This window comes from Talpa occidentalis, unplaced genomic scaffold, assembly GCF_014898055.3.
Source record: "Talpa occidentalis isolate TD23 unplaced genomic scaffold, MPIMG_talOcc4v2.1 talOcc4.12, whole genome shotgun sequence".
In the NCBI taxonomy this organism is placed as follows: domain Eukaryota; kingdom Metazoa; phylum Chordata; class Mammalia; order Eulipotyphla; family Talpidae; genus Talpa; species Talpa occidentalis.
This window is the reverse complement of record NW_023601212.1, coordinates 8336817-8346459: the sequence shown is the minus strand read 5'-3', so window position 1 is coordinate 8346459 and position 9643 is coordinate 8336817.

The window sequence follows — 9643 nt, the reverse complement described above, 5'->3', positions numbered from 1 at the left end:
AGGACAGCTTCACCTGGGCTCAACCGCCTGCACCACCAGGGAGGCCCTGAGATATAATTTTGATTACACAGTAATGAAGACCAGCGCGTTATTGCAGATTTTTTATCCTAAAAATTCATGCCTCAGCAGACTTCTCCTGTCTCGCCGCTGCTCCCCTCAGCAGTGTATTTCAGTAGATGGGCCTGTTCTGCTCCCCACTCTGTCTCTGGTGAATGCGCGCCCTCCCAACCCCAACTCTGGCCTACAAGCCAGTTCTGGTATGCATAAATAATTTTTTCAAATCTTTAAAAATTTTTTTTTAAAATAAAAATTCATGCCCCCCCCCAAAAAGAGTTAAAGGTGTGATAGTTGTATTATGTTTTTATTTATTTAAAAAAAAGTTTTTTTAGATTGATTTGTTTTTAAAAAATATTTATTTATGCTCACAAGAGCTGGGGTACAGGCCAGAGATGCGAGGGGGAGGGGGGGAGGATTCACCAGAGACAGAGTAGGGAACAGAACAGGCAGACTGACTGAAATACACTGCTGAGGGGAGCAGTGGGCGAGACAGGAGAGGTCTGCTGCACCATGTGGGTTTCTCCCTGGCCAGCTGGGAATCAAACTCGTGCTGCAGAGGCTGTGGATTGCTTCATAGTGCGGTGCTTAATCCCTTGCACCACCAGGGAGGCCCTCGATTTATTTTTATACAAGAGCTGGGGTACAGGCTAGAGGCACAGGAGGGTGAGAGGATTCACCAGAGACAGCAGGCAGCAGAACAAGCAGAAGGACTGAAGACACTGCAGAGAGCTGCTGCACCATGTGGGAACCTCCCTGGCTGACTGGGAATTGAACTGGCGCTGCAGAGAGTTTCACAGTGTGGTGCTCAACCCGCTGCATCACCGGGGAGGTCCTATTTTTTTAATTTTTTAAAGATTTATTTATGCACAAAAGAGCTGGGGTACAGACCATTGGTTTGAGGGGGTGAGAGGACTTAACCAGAGACAGCACAGAGTGGGGAAACAGAACAGGCAGACTGAAATACAACGCTGAAAGGAGCATTGGGCGAGACAGGAGAGGTCTGCTGCTCTATGTGGGTAGCTCCCTGGTCTACCTGGGATCAAACTTGTCCTTCAAAGGCTGTGGATAGCTTCATACTGCTGTGTTTAAGCCCTTGCGCCACCAGGGAGACCCTTCGCTGTTTTTAAAAGTAATCTGTGAAATAAAATATATGAGTGGGCGTATTTGTGAAAGAAATTATATAGAATTTGCTTTAAAACAATGGGGATCGGGCCTCCCCGGTGGCGCAGTGGTTGAGCGCTGGGTTGCGAAGCTGCCCGCAGCCTCTGCAGCGCAGGTTCGATCCCCGGCTGCTGGGCAAGGGTCCCACATGGCGCAGACCTCTCTGCCACGCCTGCAGCTCCCCTCAACAGTGTACTTCATCAGTCTGCCTGCTCTGCTCTCCCCTCTGGCTCTGGTGAATTCTCTCACCCTCCCACACTTTTGACTGTACCCAGTGCTTGTATAAATCAGTCAATCAATCAATCTTTTTTAAAAAAAAAAACAATGGGGATCAACTCTTGGGTATAGACTCAGAAGTGGGATTGCTGGACTATATGGTGATTGTATTTTAAATTTCTTAAGAAGCCTCTATACAATTTAACACAGTGGCTGCACCATTTTACAGTCCCACCACCGTGCACAAGGTCTTCAGTTTCTCCACATCCTCACCAACATTTGTTCTTGTTACTTTATATTTTGTTCGTTTTTTTAAAATAATAGCTATCCTAGTGGGCGTGAAATGGTACCTTACTGGATTTTTTTTTTTTACGATTTATTTATTTGTGCATACAAGAACAGGGTCTAGGCCAGGGGGTGGGGGCGGTGAGAGGATTCACCAGCGACAGAGTGGGGAGCAGAACAGGGAGACAGACCAAAAGCACTGCTGAGGGGAGCAGCGGGAGAGACAGAAGAGTCTGCTGCACCATGTGGATCAGCTCCCTGGCCTGGGATCAGACTCATGCTGCAGTGGCTGGCAATAGCTTGATAGGGCTGACACTTAACTTCTTGCCCCACCAGTGAGGCCCCATGATGTTCCTGTTCATATGATGAAAAAACATGGTTCTGGGGTACGTTATCCTGGGTTTAAACACAAACTTCGGGACCTATGTGCTATTGGACCATGGGTGGGTTATTTAACTTCTTTCTTGGAGCCTCATTTCGTCAGCATTAAGGTGGGGCAGGAGCAGGGAGGGAATAGTACTTTGGTTATCTAAAACTGCCAAACAAATGACCACAAAGTTGGTAGCTTAAAACAACATTCGGGGCCTCCCTGGTGGCACGAGGGGTTAAGATGCAACCTATGAAGCTATCTGCAGCCACTGCAGCATGAGTTCAATCCCCGGCCGGCCAGGGAGTAACCCACATGGTGCAGCAGACCTCTCCTGTCTCACCTGCTGCTCCCCTCAGCAGTGTACTTTGGTCAATCTGCCTGTTCTGTTCCCCACTCTGTCTCTGGTGAATCCTCTCACCACCCCCCTCCCGTGCCTATGGCCTGTACCCTAGCTCTAGTATGCATAAATAAATAAATCTTTAGTGAAAAAAACCCACAACATTCAACATTTGTTATCTCGCCCAGTTTCTGTGGGTCAGGAATTTGCAGGTGGCTTAACTGAGTGTTCTAACTTGGAGTCTCTCATGAGGTTGTAGATAGGATGTTGGACAGAGTGGCTATCACCCAAAGGGTTAACTAGAATTAGAAGAACTGTTTCCAGTGTGTTTTGATCACATGGCTATTGGCAGGAAGCCTCAGTTCCTCACCACAGAGTTGCTTGAGCATCTTCCCAGTGTGGCAGTTGGCTGCCCCCCAAGAGATGATCCCGGAGGAGCAAGGAGGGAGCCATGATGTCTTCTCTAACTAGCCTCAGAAGTCAGAATCCACTGATTGAGAAAGGACAAATCTCTAGGTTATTAAGCTGTGTGGGTAATAAAACCGATTATAAAACTTCACATGCTTTATAATTCCATTAATAGAATATTCTTGATGACAAAATTATAGAGCTGGAACAGAGATTAGCAGTTTCCCAGGGTTAGGGCAGGGTTGTGGGGCGTGCAGTTGGTGTGAAAATACAGAGATAGCAGGAGGCAGATCTTTGTGGTAATGAAATAGCTCTGTATTTTGATTACAGTGGTGGCTTATAGAATCTGCACAGGTGATAAAGTGACACAGAACTAGCCCCACACGTTATACCAATGTCACTTTCCTGACTTTCATATTATACCAGTTACATAAGATGTGACCATAGATGGGGGCTGGATGAAAGGTACGTGGGTGCCTCCCTGGTGGCGCAAGGGGTTAAACACCACACTATGAGGCAATCCACAGCCTCTGCAGCATGAGTTCGATCCCTAGCCGGCCAGGGAGAAACCCAATGGCAAGGCAGACCTCTCCTGTCTCACCCACTGCTTCCCTCAGCAGTGTATTTCAGTCAGTCTGCCTGTTCTGTTCCCCACTCTGTCTCTGGTGGATCCTCTCACCCCCTGCATCTCTGGCCTGTACCCCAGCTCTTGCACGCATAAATAAATAAATCTTTAAAAAAAAAAGATACATGGGACCTCCCTGTACTTTCTTGCATTTGCTACCTGTGAATATATATAGGGACATCTCATTTTATTATGCTTCACAGATAACACACCTTTTATAAATTGAAGGTTTGTGCCAATTCTGCATCCTGAAAGGAGTCCCTAATGATACTGTATAAAAGCAGAAAAAAACTTAAAAAAAAGCAAGCCACTCCTGGTCAACCTTGGAGGTAACTAGTGCATCCACTGCTCTCTGTCAAAGGATTTTAAAGGAAAATAAGCATTCCTCCTGCCTCTACCCTACAAGCTATATTTCATTTTTTTTTTTAAAGATTTATTTATTTATTTATACAAGCACTGGGTACAGTCAGAAGCGCGGGAAGGTGAGAGAATTCACCAGAGCCAGAGCGGGGAGCAGAGCAGGCAGAAGGACTGAAGTACACTGCTGAGGGGAGCAGCAGGCGGCAGGAGAGGTCTGCGTGCCATGTGGGACCCTCCTCCGGTGGCCAGGGAGCAGCCGGGGATCGAACTGGCGCTGCAGAGGCTGCGGGCAGCTTCGTAACCCAGCGCTCAACCGCTGCGCCACCGGGGAGGCCCTACAAGCTATATTTCAATGCAATCAAATAATCTTAGCAGGTAAGGGACTTTGTTTTTTGTTGTTGTTTTTGCAGAATTCCAACTGATTGATGTAGAATTAAAAAGTTTATATTAGGCAGAATTAGAAAACTGCCATTTTGCAACTTCTAAATATATGATTGTATCTAGCAAAGATCATCAGTGCTCAATTCCAAAGGATGAAAGGAGAGCTTGACCCTAGAGGGATCGAGTTGCCATCACGTGGACATTCGGATGATATGCAACATTGAAAATCTTCTAGTACACAGCCAGAGAGCATATTGCACCAATATTTGAACTTAATCAATACTCCAACTCTAGGGCCTCCCTGGTGGCTCAGGGGTTAAAGACAGCGCTATCAAGCTATCTCCAGCCTCTGCAGCACAAATTCCATCCCAGCCAGCCAGGGAGCAACCCACATGCCACAGCAGATCTCTCCTGCCTAGCCCACTGCTCCCCTCAGCAGTGTATTTCAGTCAGTCTGCTTGTTCTGCTCCCCACTCTGTCTCTGGTGAATCCTCTCACCCCCCACACCTCTCGGTACACCCCAGCTCTTGTATGCATAAATAAATAAATCTTTGGGAAAAAAAAGGGGGGAGGGGATATTTCTCCATAGAAAGAGTAGGTCACAGATTTCCCTGTCTCGCCCAAGGAAGTGTGGATGGAGCAAGCTGAACATCTAGGAGAATCTAGAAAAGACGGGAGAAGGGCTTGGAAAAGAGGACTGGAAAGGCTAGGAGAAGACTTGGAGGAAGCTCATGGGGCAGAGAATTGGGAAGAAGCCGCGCTTGCTTCAGCCTTGAACTTTACCAGGGACTTGGGGGATGTGAAAGGAGACACTTGAAGAAGACAGAGATGTGGGTAGGAGACCTGTGGGGAGGCTGACAATGGCAGCCTTTACTGTGACTTGTATTTTGATCTTGCTCCTTTCCTTCCAGACTTGCTCCTGCTTCTCTCCTATGGGTCCCTGCCAGAAGGTGCCTTAGACTTGTGACCAGCTTTTGGGCCTCAGTGGTCCTGCTTTGGGCCAACCTTGTTTGGACATTCACCCACGAGGATATGGGTAACTTTGGGTGTTTCATGGGGAAAATATTTTAACTATAGTATTTCTCTTCTCTTATTCAGTGAGCTTTAATATCACCATATCGTAATTTAAAAATATTTCCATCACCCCCCCCCAAAAAAAAAAACCCACTAAAATGCTATACTCCTTAGCATGTACTCCCCAACCCCTGGCGACCATCAGTCTACTTCCCTTCTGTGGATTTGCCTGTTCTGGGTGTTTCCTATAACTGGAAGCCTACAACTTCCATTTGCATATGGCCTGTCTCCTGCAGCCCTAACATGAAACTACACCTCCAATCCTGAGGGCCTCCCCCGAGTCTATTTTAGGTGTCCAGCTACCCTGGACATCTGCTCATAGGCTCTCCTGGATGTCTCACAACGCTGAGCCTGTTCCTCTTGCTTCCTTCCATCTCAGTTGTTGGAAGTTCCCTCCTTTCAGTTCATCTATTCAAAATCTTGAAGTCAGCCAGAACTCTCTTCCTCTTATTCTTTACAACCAAAACATCAGTCAAAACTGTCTGCTCCATCATCAAAGTCTACCCTAAATCTACCCACTTTACATCTCCTCCAGGACTACCACCAGCATCAGGTTCTTATCATTAACACCTGGAGCAGTGCAGTCTCCTGGCCCTGATGGCTGCACTTGCCTCTGCCCCCCATAGTCTGTTTACCCCTCAGAGGGCACCTTTGAGCACCCAAGTCAGTTCCTGCCCCTCTGCCCACAGCCCTCCAAAGCTCCCACCTTTCTTGGGGTAAAAGCCCAAGTCCTGGCGCCTCCCCCGTGGCACAGCGGGTTGAGCGCAGTGCTGTGAAGCTGTCCGCAGCCTCTGCAGTGCAGGTTCAATTCCTGGCCGGCCAGGGAGAGACCCACATGGTGCAACAGACCTCTCCTCTCTCACTCGCTGCTCCCCTCAGCAGTCTATTTCAGTACCCACATTGCTCTGGCCCTGACCTTTTTGGGTCTCTGCTCTGATATCTCCTTATTCATGTTAAATATTTACTATCTCTTCCCTCAGTGTTTCCCAACCCCTAATTCTATATCACTTCCATCCACAGCACTTCTCATTTGATATACCACATATAGTTCTCATTTGTTGTCCTCCCTGCCATGCCCCACTATAATATATGTCCTACCAGGGACGCTTATCACATGTCCTTGGAACCTCAGTCAATGTCTAGTAGACAGGAGGTACTTGCTAAATATGCATTGGATGAATGAATACCATCTGCACTCTAAAATTTTGAGCATCTTATTTTAAAAAATAATCACACAGGGCCTCCCTGGTGGCGCAAGGGGTTGAGACGCAACCTATGAGGCTGTCCACAGCCACTGCAGCACGAGTTCAATCCCCGGCCTGCCAGGGAGTAGCCCACATGGCGCGGCAGATCTCTCCTGACTCACCTGCTGCTCCCCTCAGCAGTGTGTTTCAGTTAGTCTGCCTGTTCTGTTCCCCACTCTGTCTCTGGTGAGTCCTCTCAACCCCCACACCTCTGGCCTGTGTCCCAGCTCTTGTATGCATAAACAAATAAATAAATAAATCTTGAAAAAAATAATCACACAGAGGGTTTCTCCAACCTCAGCACCAATGACATCGATCCAGATCATCCTCTGTGGAACTGCCTTGGGCACTGTGGAGTATGGAGCAATATCCCTGGTCTCCACCCACTTGAGGCTAAGAGCACCCCCAATCGTGACAACCACAGGTGTCCCCAGACATCACCCAACATCCCCTGGGGTGGGTGGAATCACTCCCTGTGAGATCCTGTGATACAGGATGAGGATTACTTAGTTGTTCCATTTTATTTTTATTTTTTAAAGATTTATTTATTTATTTATACAAGCACTTGGTACAGTAAGAAGCATGGGGTGAGGGTGAGAGAATTCACCAGAGCCAGAGCAGGGAACAGAAAAGGCAGACTGATGAGATACACTGCTGAGGGAGCAGCAGACACAGCAGGAGAGGTCTGCGCACCATGTGGGACCCTCGCCGGTGGCCGGGGATCAAATCGATGCTGCAGAGGCTGTGGGCAGCTTCGCAGCCCAGCGCTCAACCGCTGCGCCACCAGGGGAGGCCCAGTTGTTCCATTTTATAAGTGAGGCTTACACCGAGCAGGAGTTACCTTAGGGACTCTTTTCACGGGGTCTCCACTCATACGCTTCCCTATTCCACAAGGACCAGACATCCCAGAAGCCTGGAACCAGCCTAGTTGACAGCCATCATCCTGGTGTAATTAAATTAACTTCCCCTTTGCTTGCAAATCATCCTGGTTTGCCCCTTGTAAAGGGGTTAATCCACCCAAGTAGGAATCAGGTACAGTGTATCACTCAGCAGTTCTACGCTTAGGTATGTGCCCATCAGAAATGCTGTCGGCTCATATGCTGGAATGTTCTATAGCATCTGGAATCATAACCACCCCAAGTGCTTACCAACAGTGAAGTGCATCAGCTGTGCAAGACTCAAAAGAAGACTACAGCGGTGAGAACAAAGGGCAGCTGTCAGCACCAGGGGCAAGTCTTCAGTTAAGTAACAGAAGTTAAGTTCAAGGATTTCCCAGCTGGCAGCAGCCACCTAGTAGGCCAAAATGGGTGCCTGCAAGTGTGAATAAGAGGTACAGACGAAGCCCTCTGATGTGACGTGATATCTTTGGGGAGGGAGGCGTTGCTGGCCGTGTCCCCAGCCCCAGTGCTCACAGTGCCCCTGCCCCACTGGCCCTGTGAAGCTCCAAGACTGGGGCATAAGGCCCAGCAAGGTTCTATCATGTTGCCCTCATGGTGGCTGCAAACATCTAGTTCCAAAGGGTGCAACTGTAACAGTGTAAGTTCTCTGCCCTAAGGAAGAATGGAGCTGTGCAGGAAGGGGGCGCATAGGATCTTAGCAGTGTGAAGCTAAGAAGGACTGGGAAAAAGGACCCGGGAGGGGGGCCTCCCCGGTGGTGCAGTGGTTGAGCGCTGGGCTGCGAAGCTGGTTCGATCCCTGGCCTCTGGCAAGGGTCCCACATGGCACCCAGACCTCTCCTGCCACCCGCTGCTTGCATAAATAAATAAATCTTTAAAAAAAAAAAAAAAGGACCTGGGAGGGAAGCAACAGCCGAAGCAGAGAGAGATGATGATGAGGAAGACTGGAGTGAGGCATGTGGAGCAGAGACATGTGAAGAAGCCGCACTTGCTCAGCCTTGGACTTGTACCAGGGATTTGGGGGGCATGGAAGTGTTACGGAGCAACCCTGATATAAAAAGGGTTGCCTGGCTGTGGGTCCTCACCTGCGAGCTTAAAAGGGACTTATGAATACTCCACTACAGGCACACACAAAAGGTTAATAAAAGGTTTATTTACAAGGGAAAGGAAATTAAGGAAAATGTACAACTCAGGGAGAAAATAGGGAAATAAAGTCTTTAATGCATCCTACCCGATCCGCCGACCTGGAAACCCAAAGGCACTCTCAGAGCTGGCTGAATGCTGTGAGCTGAATGCGGAGAGCCAAAAGGGGGGACCCCTCCAAAGCCCACGTGTCTGGTTTTACCAAACCTGGCTGCTTAACCCCGCCCTCAGGTTCCAGCACCCTTCCCTTTGGTGGTGATGGGATTTGGAGTTCCCAGTGTCTTTTGGCTTTGGTGTGGAGTCCACAAAGCCTGTATGGAATTAGCTTTAGGACATCCTTTTTCCCCTAACAGAAGGAGACTTGAAACAAACATTGGGGAGGCTGACAATGGCAGCCTTAATCTTGATTTTGCTCTTTTCTTTCTAGACTTGCCCGGTCCCTTCTGCCCCTCTCCTATAATTCCCCCAGAAGGTGCCTTAGACTTGTGGCAAGCTTTTGGGCCTCAGTGGCCCTGCTTTGTGCCAACTCTGTTTGTCTGGGCATTTGCCCATAAGGGGATGGGTCACTTTGGGTGCTTGATTTGGAAACTGTTCTTTCTCTCTCTTCTTTCTGTTGCACTGATTGTCTCTATTGCACACTAGTTGTATTGAAGTTCTTTTCTGTTAAAGGTCTTATGCACTAGAGTACATTTTGTCTTGATGCAGCAGGTGGCAGTAACCATTTAGAGTAGGCAGGTTTTGGGGTCCTGGGGTACCCCTTATTCTGCCCATTAACACCTCTGGCAAGGCCTGTCCATCATAGTGTCACCCAGATCTGCTGGAGCCTGTGATAAGACCTGCCACTGTATCGGGTGATGCAATGCTCTGCTGGTTTACTCTCAAGTGGCTGGTTTTGTTTGCTTTCTTTGTTTTTTTTTTTTTTTTTTTTGGAGCTGATGAAAACAAATTTAAGTTGGATTTTACTTGAAATGTGAATGCTATCCTAATGCTTTGTTGTGGTTATATGCAGAAAAAAAGAAAGTTAACTACATTTGTAGGTTTAGCCCAATATTTCATTTGTATAACTATTACTTCTGAAAAGACAGT